The sequence below is a fragment of the Rhinolophus hipposideros genome (genome assembly GCF_964194185.1).
Source record: "Rhinolophus hipposideros genome assembly, chromosome: 10".
NCBI lineage: Eukaryota > Metazoa > Chordata > Mammalia > Chiroptera > Rhinolophidae > Rhinolophus > Rhinolophus hipposideros.
Window position 1 is genome coordinate 21,198,290 of NC_138056.1, and position 9,556 is coordinate 21,207,845.

At 49.3% G+C, this 9,556-nt stretch overlaps 1 protein-coding gene across 1 annotated transcript in view; it reads right to left on the minus strand.

The window, feature by feature from the left end:
* Positions 1–7,391, minus strand: part of PRR5L (proline rich 5 like) — a 127,759-nt gene extending 120,368 nt beyond the window's left edge. Inside the window, exon 1 of the mRNA XM_081063591.1 lies at positions 7,254–7,391. The gene's annotated coding sequence lies outside the window, so the exon portion shown is untranslated. The remainder of the gene's footprint in view (positions 1–7,253) is intronic.
* Positions 7,392–9,556: the final 2,165 nt, after the last annotated feature.

Sequence of the window (9,556 nt, forward strand, 5' to 3'; positions counted from 1 at the left end):
CTATGTGTATACACAGAATAGCTCGTGTTTTACTCTGGAGAGCCAGCTCTCTATGCATGAATTCACCTAGTTGTTATATCATGTTACACACACACACACACACACATACACACACACACATACCTGGAATTGGGGCCTTTGCGAGAGAAAAGCAGAGGCCCCCAGAGGACTGGGGTTGGAACTGAGCAGTGGTCTCAGTGGCTTCCCAGGACACGCAAGGACCCCCCAGGGCAGCAGTGGCTCTCACATCAAGTGAGTACAACCACTTCCTAGCCAAGCCCCTTTTCTGGGGTTGATGAGCTGGCGGGCAGACAGGCCACTCCTGGAGGGTACCCCCACTATGATTGATAAGCTACTTTTCCAGTTAACAGGAATCGAATGTCAAGATGCCAGCAGTGAATCTTGTTTTCATGCCTGAGAAGATCTTAAAAATCAATAAGCATTAGAAGGACAGAGCCAAGTATTTTTTCTTTCTACCATTTTTCAATATTTGTTTAATTTGTTGTCCCCACTAAGCCCTCTAAAGAGGCCCAAGGATCAAGGTGACACAGCACAAGTGTTCACGTCATCCAAGACTAATGGCTGGGTGCGTTGGGAGACAATTAGAAAAGGGACCAGGGCTGTGGCTCAACTGGGACAGTACACTTAGGGTACAGGAATGACCTACAGATGACAACAGTTGCAGATGACAAAATTTGACCATGAAACTAGCACGGTGCACCACAAATATTGGTTAGCAGAGGTCAGGATAAGAGAAATGCAAGTTGGGTGTACAGCAGGCTGCCACTCACAGATGAAGGTGATGCTAGCGGTCTACGAATACCCTCTCCATGTTTATGACTCAGACATTGCCACCTTCTCTGACTATGTCCCATTTCTCATGCCCAGATGGGGCCAGTTCTCAGGGGGGTATGGCTTGGGCATCATCTCTGACTCGCCCTGCACACGACTGTTCAATCACCGAGTCCTGTTGATTTCACTCTAAAATAACTTTTCTTCTTGACGTCCTGTGTGTCCCCCCTCCTACCCCACCCTGGGTCCAGCCTCCCTATCCAGCCTCAGGTCCTAAGCTGGCAGCTCCCCACCGCCTTTCTTCTCCCTGTTCTGACTCCTACTTCCCCAACCCCCTGGATCTCTGGCCATTCAAAACCACCTGCAGGTCTCCAAGCACATTATGCTTTTTCATGCCTTTTTCATGCCAGTCCCTCCACCTGCAATGCCCTCCTTCCGGCACCTCACCTTCCTCTGAGAACCTGGTGATGTTTGTTATCCATCTCCATGTGCTCAGGCTTGAGCAGCTGCTTCCTGAGCAGTCTTTCTGCCTCAAGTTCTGCTTTCCTCCCATTCCTCTCCACAGACAGCAAACTGGATTTGACAGGCAGGGTTGCCTACAGTTAAGAGCATGGGTACAGGAGCCAGGCAGCCTGGGTCCCATCCTGGCTCTTCCAAGTTCCTCCAGATTTGCAACCTTGAGCAGCTTGCTTCAGTCTTCTGTGCCTGAGTTTGCCTCATGTCTATAACAGAGATTCTAATTCGTAGGTACCTGGAAAAACCACAGTGAGGATTCAGTGAATTAAAATAGAGGAAGCCTTAGAGCAGTGGCGGCCAGACCCGACCAGCTCAGTACTCATCAGCTACGTCTTTCTGACACGCAATCCCCCTGCTTACACTAGTGACAGGACAAAGTCCAAACTCCCCCCCAATCTCACAGCTGTGTCGGACCTGCTCACCTTTCCTTTCTCACTTCTTGGTAACTCCCCTGCTTTGCATTCTACACTCACTTTAAATGTCTTCCTGTTCCTCCAGCAAAACAGGCTAGTAGGGCTTCACACAGGCCATTCCCTCTGCCTGGTGCCTTCTCCCCAACGTTCTTTTCATCCCCCTGCCTGTCAACCACTCATCTCTCAGCACTTAGATGATATTTTCTTTGGGAAGCATCTCTCCCTCATCCAATTCCAATTAGGGGCCCCTTCTTTGTGTTCCCCCTGCACCCTTATGTCCCATCAATGCACTGGCTACTTTGTATTTTTAAGTGTTTTTATTAGGAAAGATTTCACACAGAAAGCCCAAAGCCAAAAGAATACTAAAATAGTACAAAGAGCACTCATCTATTCCCAGCCATTGATAATGTTTCACCAGATTTGCTTTCTCATTCTCTCGGCATTTATTTATTTTGTTTCTGGGTAAATTATAGACATCATGACCTTTTACCCCCCAAAATTTCCACTTGCACCTCTGAAAACGAAAAAAAGCTGAGGGGTATCCTCTCACCTAAAACACAATATCATAATCACACCTTAAGAAAAATGAATCATTCTCTCATGTCACTAAATACTTGGTCGATATCCAAACTTTCCAGCCCTTCCCTAACTCCTGTAGAGTCCTTCTGTTACATTGCATTTGAATTGCTTCTTTACTGATCTGTTTTCCTCCATCAGCCTGGAAGCTCTGAGAGGAATGGAATGTGTCCCCTTCACTTTCCTCTTCCCAGCACTTAGCTCCTGGCAGGCCCTCAGGACATATTTGTTGAGAGAAAGAACAACTCTCCTGCCCCAATCCCTCCTCCTAAGAAGGGCTCTCAGCCTCCTCCGGTCTCAGGCCAGCTGGCCCCCTACACACACACACACTTACACATACCACACAGACACTTACACACACACACACACACCTTGGTAATGGCACAGCATCACTTCAGTGTCCCAAGTTAGAAACCAGTGGGGCATTCTAAATGTTTACCTCTGTTGACCCCACACAGTTCCCACATTGGCCTAACCCCTCCCCATGTCCATTCTTGAGGCCAGGGCTTCGGTTTGGCCCTTCATCCTCACTCATCCAACTCCCTGAGTCTTGACACCTCCAATGTGTCCCTGTGTGGCCTCAGAGCTCAATGTGTAAAAGGCAAATCCATTTGGTTCGCTTTTTTTTGGTGATGTTTGTTATGGCAGCCCTAGCAAACTAATATAGCACCGTTCAGATGCCAGGGGACTCAGGAAAGAGTCCTAAGCAACCACCTTCAAGGGACTGGCAGTTCAGAAATCCCCAAAGATGAGGAAGAAAGGTGTTCACTGAAGAATCCTCACAATTGTGCCGAGAGATAAAGAATCAGGTTTAAATACCCACCAGGCATAGCCAGTGAGATGCCAACTTACGACAGTATTTACCAAGTAAGAACTTCCGGCTCCCTTTCTTTCTCTGCTCACTCTCCTCCCCTCCTCTCCCAGCCAAGGGTCAGAATCCTCAGTGAGTGTCGTGCGGGGTGTCCGGCGGGGCGGCCTGCGGGGTCTCAGCTCCCGCTCCCCACATAAGAACGCAGGACATGGTGAGGCCAAAAAGGAACACCCACGGAGCCATAGGTAGGGAAGTCATACCACTATGGTCTCACTGGGTGTTGGGTTTACATGACGTGCGACCTGCTGTCCGCTTTGCTGCCAACCGACCAACTCTCCTTGACTCTCCTTCACTCTCCTTCAGTCTCTTCCTTCACTCTCCTTGGCTCCCCTCAGCCACGGCAGTTATATCAGTGGCCAATGGCTCAATGGCCACAGCTGACGGCCAACCAGCCACAGCTGACGGCCATCCACTATCTGAGCCAGCACCTCTCCACATGAGGCCGAGAGCCTGGAAACTGCTTTCTGGGGCTCTGTCCCCACACTCCACCCCTACAGGTTCTCGCCTCATAATCTACACAACAAGCGTCTCCCACGAGAGTCCCTGTGCCATATTAGACTATTGACACCTATGGACGAAAAGAAACGGTAGTCTTAGGAACCAACAATGGCAAATCCCTTCCATTTGGGAGGATACACGCTAGCTTTGTCCTGGGAAAGGAGGGTCGCTGCCACTGGCACCTTTCCCGGTTTGTGGTACCAGACCTTTATGGCAGTGCTTGGGGTCCCTTGCATAGTTTCAACATGTAACAGTACAGGGGACCCCATAATAGGCCATAGTGAGAGCACATAGGTTCCCTGCAAAATCATCCCAGTATCGGGACCTCCGTATACTACAGTCACTTGCGGTGGCCACTCAGCCACCACCCCTGGTGTCACTTGCAAATCATGAGTCAAACCGGCCCCCATGGGGCTATCAGGCCCAACCATCGACAGTAAGGACTTTTGACCTGCCAGGGCCAAGTCCACTGCTGCCGTTCCCCTGCTTTCAAGCATGTGGGTGCTGGCAGCAAAATGTTTCCATTCCTGCCGTAGCCTGGCTTTAACAGAGTCTCACTGGTGGTAACTTGTAATTGAATGGGAGCGGCCGTTCGATGTAGCAGAGCTCCTACTGGTGCCGGTCCTCCCTTCCTTGGTCTCTCATTCAGGACTCTCAGGACATCCCATTTTACGGATAATTTGCATGAGTTCCGTATATGAATGCCATTGACTCACAGCGCCTGGCAGTTCACTAGCCTGTCCCCATACTGTGCGTACTGCAGCAGTGAGCCACTCCATTAGAGAGTGGTTGCCCTGGTCATGGGTCAACCTATGGCAGTTCTGTAACCTCTGTCGCAGGGATGGATGCACTGTCACAAAGGCTAGCTTTTCCATCTCGCCTGGGGAGCAGAGAATGTTGTCTGCTCCCTCATCCCATAAACGTAGTAGCCAAGCCGAGATTGGCTCTCCAGGGCACTGTCTGCACCGCCCCCCCAGCTCCTGCAACTCAGTGGGAGTGTAAGGAGTGTAGGTTGTGAACTCAGTCACAGCTGGGTTGCCGGCAGCAATGCCCCCGGGGCCCAAAGGTTGCTCACGTTTTACCCTTTGCTTCAAGATTGGCCGGGCTTGGGGGTTGGGAGCTACATTGTCTCCACTGTGGGGCCCCTCTTCTAACAGGCGGACCGGGCTTCCAGCGCCTCCAACCGGGACACCTGGTCCAGCACCTGGGCCATTTCATTAAGCGCATTTTCCGTGTTATGATTCAAGGCCCTGAGGAACATCCAGCCCATGTGGCTGGCTGTAGCCTTCTCCTCCTTCGGCAACTGCTCAGTCAGAGCTTGCAGGGCCCTCTCCATGCTGGCCGAGAGCCGTCCATGTCCTCCCACCCCTCCTTGGGGTCCAACTCCTGAGAACAGTGGCCACCGAGCACCACACACTGTGCGGGGGCCACACATCCTCCTGCCCAGAGTCAGACTCCATTCCTACCTGGTCGGAATCCTGCTCACTGCGCCAGGTGTCTGAGTGGGTGGAGGCCTCCACAAAGATATCCACAAGCCTCGGAGCCTAAGGCCGCAGCATATCACCAAAATAAGGGCAACGCCTTCCATGGCCAAGAAGGTGGTGTGCCAGCTGGAGGCTTGAGTCTCTCAGGCAGACCGCGCCTCCCGTTCCCAGTGTCGCTTCTCACGGGCCTCCCGAAGCTGGGCTCTCACACGCACAAACCGCTCCACCATGCTTTGGTAGGTTTTGGCCAGCAGCATAGGCTGCTTACGAAACTGAGCTTTTATACGTGTAAACTGCTCCAGTATATTCCTTAGAGTTTCAGCTGACACCATATCCTGCCGACTACGTCATGTGTCGTGTGGGGTGTCCGCGGGGCGGCCTGCGGGGTCTCTGCTCCCGCACCCCACATAAGAACGCAGGACATGGTGAGGCCAAAAAGGAACACCCATGGAGCCATAGGTAGGGAAGTCATACCACTATGGTCTCACTGGAGGCTGGGTTTACACGACGTGCAACCTGCTGTCCGCTTTGCTGCCAACCGACCAACTCTCCTTGACTCTCCTTACTCTCCTTCAGTCTCTTCCTCCACTCTCCTCAGCTCCCCTCCATAGCCGAGGCAGTTATATCAGTGACCAATGGCTTAATGGCTACAGCTGATGGCCAACCAGCCACAGCTGACGGCCATCCACTATCTGAGCCAGCACCTCTCCACATGAGGCCGAGAGCCTGGAAATTGCTTTCTGGGGCTCTGTCCCCACAGTGAGCCAGATGGAAGCATAAAGTGGGAAGTGAGAGACTCACCGCAGACTGCCTTTCCCAACTCCAGGCCCTAGTTGGAGGAGGACGAGGAGTCTCCATTTGAAACTAAGTTTGAAGGTCTGGGTTATTCCACAGACCTGGAATCAGTTGCTGAATTGAGACAGTGTTGGAATGAGAAACACAAACCGAAAAGTCATGAACCAGCCTTAATTTTCATCCCCGGGCAATGAAAGAGTGTGGTTCCATTGAAAAAAATTTAGGGGCAGTGATAGGTAAAAATAAAGTTGAACCTTATGAGTCCTGTTTATTTAACATATGTCCTCTTATATATGTGGCAACTTAGCCCAGTCTCTGTCCAAATAAACGATGGCATTCCTTGAGCAATTATCATTCCAAATTCCTCCCCTGTCACCATCGAGCAATTCCATCTTCTTTGAGCGAGACAAAAGCTAACGACAACAGACAAACCATTTAAGAGCAGCTGCATTCCTCAAGCTGCAACCCATGGTACAGATGTTCTCCGAAGCCAGAGACAAAACAACACCCTCCATTTCTAGTGAGCCAGCCAAGGAGAATAACTGAAACCAGCCACGGGGCTGGGAGGGCTTTACATTCACATAAAGCCTGAGAGCCCTGAGCTCAAATTCTGGCTCTCACTTGACAGTTGTGTGACCCCGAGCAAGTTTCTCAACTTCTCTGTACTTCAAATTCCTCATCAACAAAATGGAGATAATAAAAGTACCCATCCAACATGGTTACTATGTGAGATAAATGAGGAAATAGGTGGAAACACTTAGAATATTGCCTGGCAGAGGACTCAATACTCATAATTATCATTATATATCACAGCCTCTCAAAGTGAAACCTTGTGATGAACTTGATTTCTTCTAAAGAACCTTACACGAGGAGCATGGTGATGAAAAGCACAGATTCTTAAACCAGGCTGCCTGGGTTTGAATCAAGCAAGAATGGGAAGCACATTGTATAAGTGTTCCCTATACTTGCTATCCATATAGTAAGATACATAAGTAATGTGTATACAGATACAGCAGATATAGGAAGAGCTTAATAATAGCAGCTGTTATTAATGAAACAATCATCTCAATGAACTTACATGGGGCCTGAGGTTTCTGGTCACCAAAGGACATCAGAGGCATTGAATAGGGGTCAGACAGAGTGACCTCAGGTACTTTTGTTTGTTTATTTGTTTAGCAGAAGGCAGTGGCTCTCAAGCACACAGAATGTCTTAAACCCAGAAACCCATTCTCCTGGGGTGGGACCCTCAGCCATTGCCTCCAGCCCCCCGACCCCCACCAACAGCTATCCGCCTCTCTCCTGTGTTACCTGATTTGGTTCCTTCTTCCAGGGCAGATCCCACCGCGCAGGGGAGAGGTGAAGCCCCTCGACCCTCCAGCCTCCTGACAAGGTGACACAATTCAACAGCCTCAGTTCTCTTTGGGCCTGGCTCTCCACGCAGTTCCCACTGATCCTTTTCCTAAGGACTGGCGGAAAAGATGACAAGTTGATATCCCCTCCCCCACCCCACGCAGGAAATAATTGTTTCGCCGATTCCAGAACTGACAAAACAAGTGTAACATTGGAGAAAGCAGAGGAAGGTGCCATTCAAGGCCATTGTTACAGCCTCCTCTCTGTGTATGAAGGGGAACAATGGGGCCCTGTGTGTGTGAGAACAATGCTGTGTGTTATCAGCCACTCCTGGGGACGGGAGGATGAGAAATGAGGCCACCATGCCCTCCTGGGTCTGAAGCGCTCTGGAGTGCGGGAGTCATAGCCACCAGGCCGGGCAGAGCTGGGAGAGGAACTTTGGACGCCCAGTCCATGGTGTTCTGCAATAGGAGCGGGGGACGCCTCCTCAGGGGTGTCCTCTCCTTCTCCCCTTCTCCAACCAGCTTTCAGAGATTCATTGAGAGTTAGAGCTGAAGAGAATCACAGATATCATTTCTCCAAACACATATGTCATCTACTCCAGCTCTTGGCTTTAATGAGGGGGCACCTGGCTGGGACCAACGCCCAGCCATGCAGCATATTAGCAGCCGTTGGTAAGGCCAGACGAACTGTTACGTAGTAGCAACTATTGAAACCGCATCACGGACCAGACACTATATTATGTATGAACAAACTCACACAATGACCTCATTTGCTCCGGCCTTCAAATCCTGGCTCTGCCACTAATTACCCATAGACTGTGAGCAAGTTTTTCCTGTGACCGTTCGTTTTCCCACCTGTAAATGGGGATGATTTGGGTTACTGTGAGTGTAAATGAGTTAAAACATGTAAAACTCTTAGAACAGTACTTGGCCCATAAAAATCACTCAAGAAGCGTGAGTGACCAATGAGATGTCCACATTACCCCCGACAATTTGCTTAGACTCATGAGGAGATGGTGTGGAGAGGGCTGGAAACCCAGAACCCCGAATCCCCCAATTCAGCCTTGCTGCCCACTTGGCGTAAGTTTACCCCATTAGGTCCCTGAGGGAAGTGGCACTAACAAATACTCACAGGGAGAAGGCAGGAGACAAATGTATGGAGAGGGTCAACTGCGGCACAACAGAGAGTTGTGAGGACATGGGGAATCCGACATCCATGCCAGTCTTCAGGGGTCAGCCAGGACTCAGTTCCAGCCACCTGCTGCAATGTGGAAAGATAGGAACAGTATGGCTAGGCCAGTTAATTTGTAAAAAAAAAAAAAACAAAACCCAGAAATTTGGATTTTTATGTCCCAATTTTTAAACACTGTGTTAACTCAAACATTATTGGTACAGAGTTAGCCCCAAATCATGCAGCTTGTGATGCCTGATCTGGACACAGGTGACATTTCCAAGTCAGTGTATGTCCCCAGTTTGCCTGCAGTCTACCATGAGCGGATCAGGTCACTTCAAAGCCACTCCTTGGCTTAGAGAAGGTAGCATAAGATGAGAAACACAGAGCAGCCCCTCATCCCTGAATGGTTCCTCATCTCAGTCCATGAATGGGGGTGAGGAAAAGGGAAACCAGGGAAATGATGGGGACTCTCCCCGAAGGACCACAGGACCCATGGCCTAATCCGCCTCCTGCAGACATTCCTCTGATAAAGAAGGTAACCAGGACTTCAGTGCCCATAATCTTCATCAGTCTCTTTAAATGAACCTAAGTGACAAAATGTGCTTGCTATGCAAACGCAACTCCAAACCAAGATTGCTCAGAATGAGACATCACTTCACACCCGTTGTGATGGCTATAATCAAAAAGACATAATAATAAGTGTTGGTGAGGATATGAAGAAATTAGAACCTCATAAAGTGCTGATGGGAACGTAAAATGGTGTGACCACTTTGGGAAACATTCTGGCAGTTCCTCAAAATGTTAAACACCGAGTTATTATATGACCCAGCAATTTAACTCCTGAGTATATACCCCAATAGAAATGAAAACATAAATTTACACAAAAACTTGTTCAAAAGTGTTCATAGTAGCATTCATTACTCATGACAGCCAGATATCCTGCCTATCAACAGATGAATGGATAAACAAAATGTGGTATAACCAAATAAAGGAAATTATGTATCAATCAAGAGGAATGAAGTACTGATACATGCTACAATGTGGATAGACCTTGAAAATACTAAGTTAAGTGGGATAAACCAATA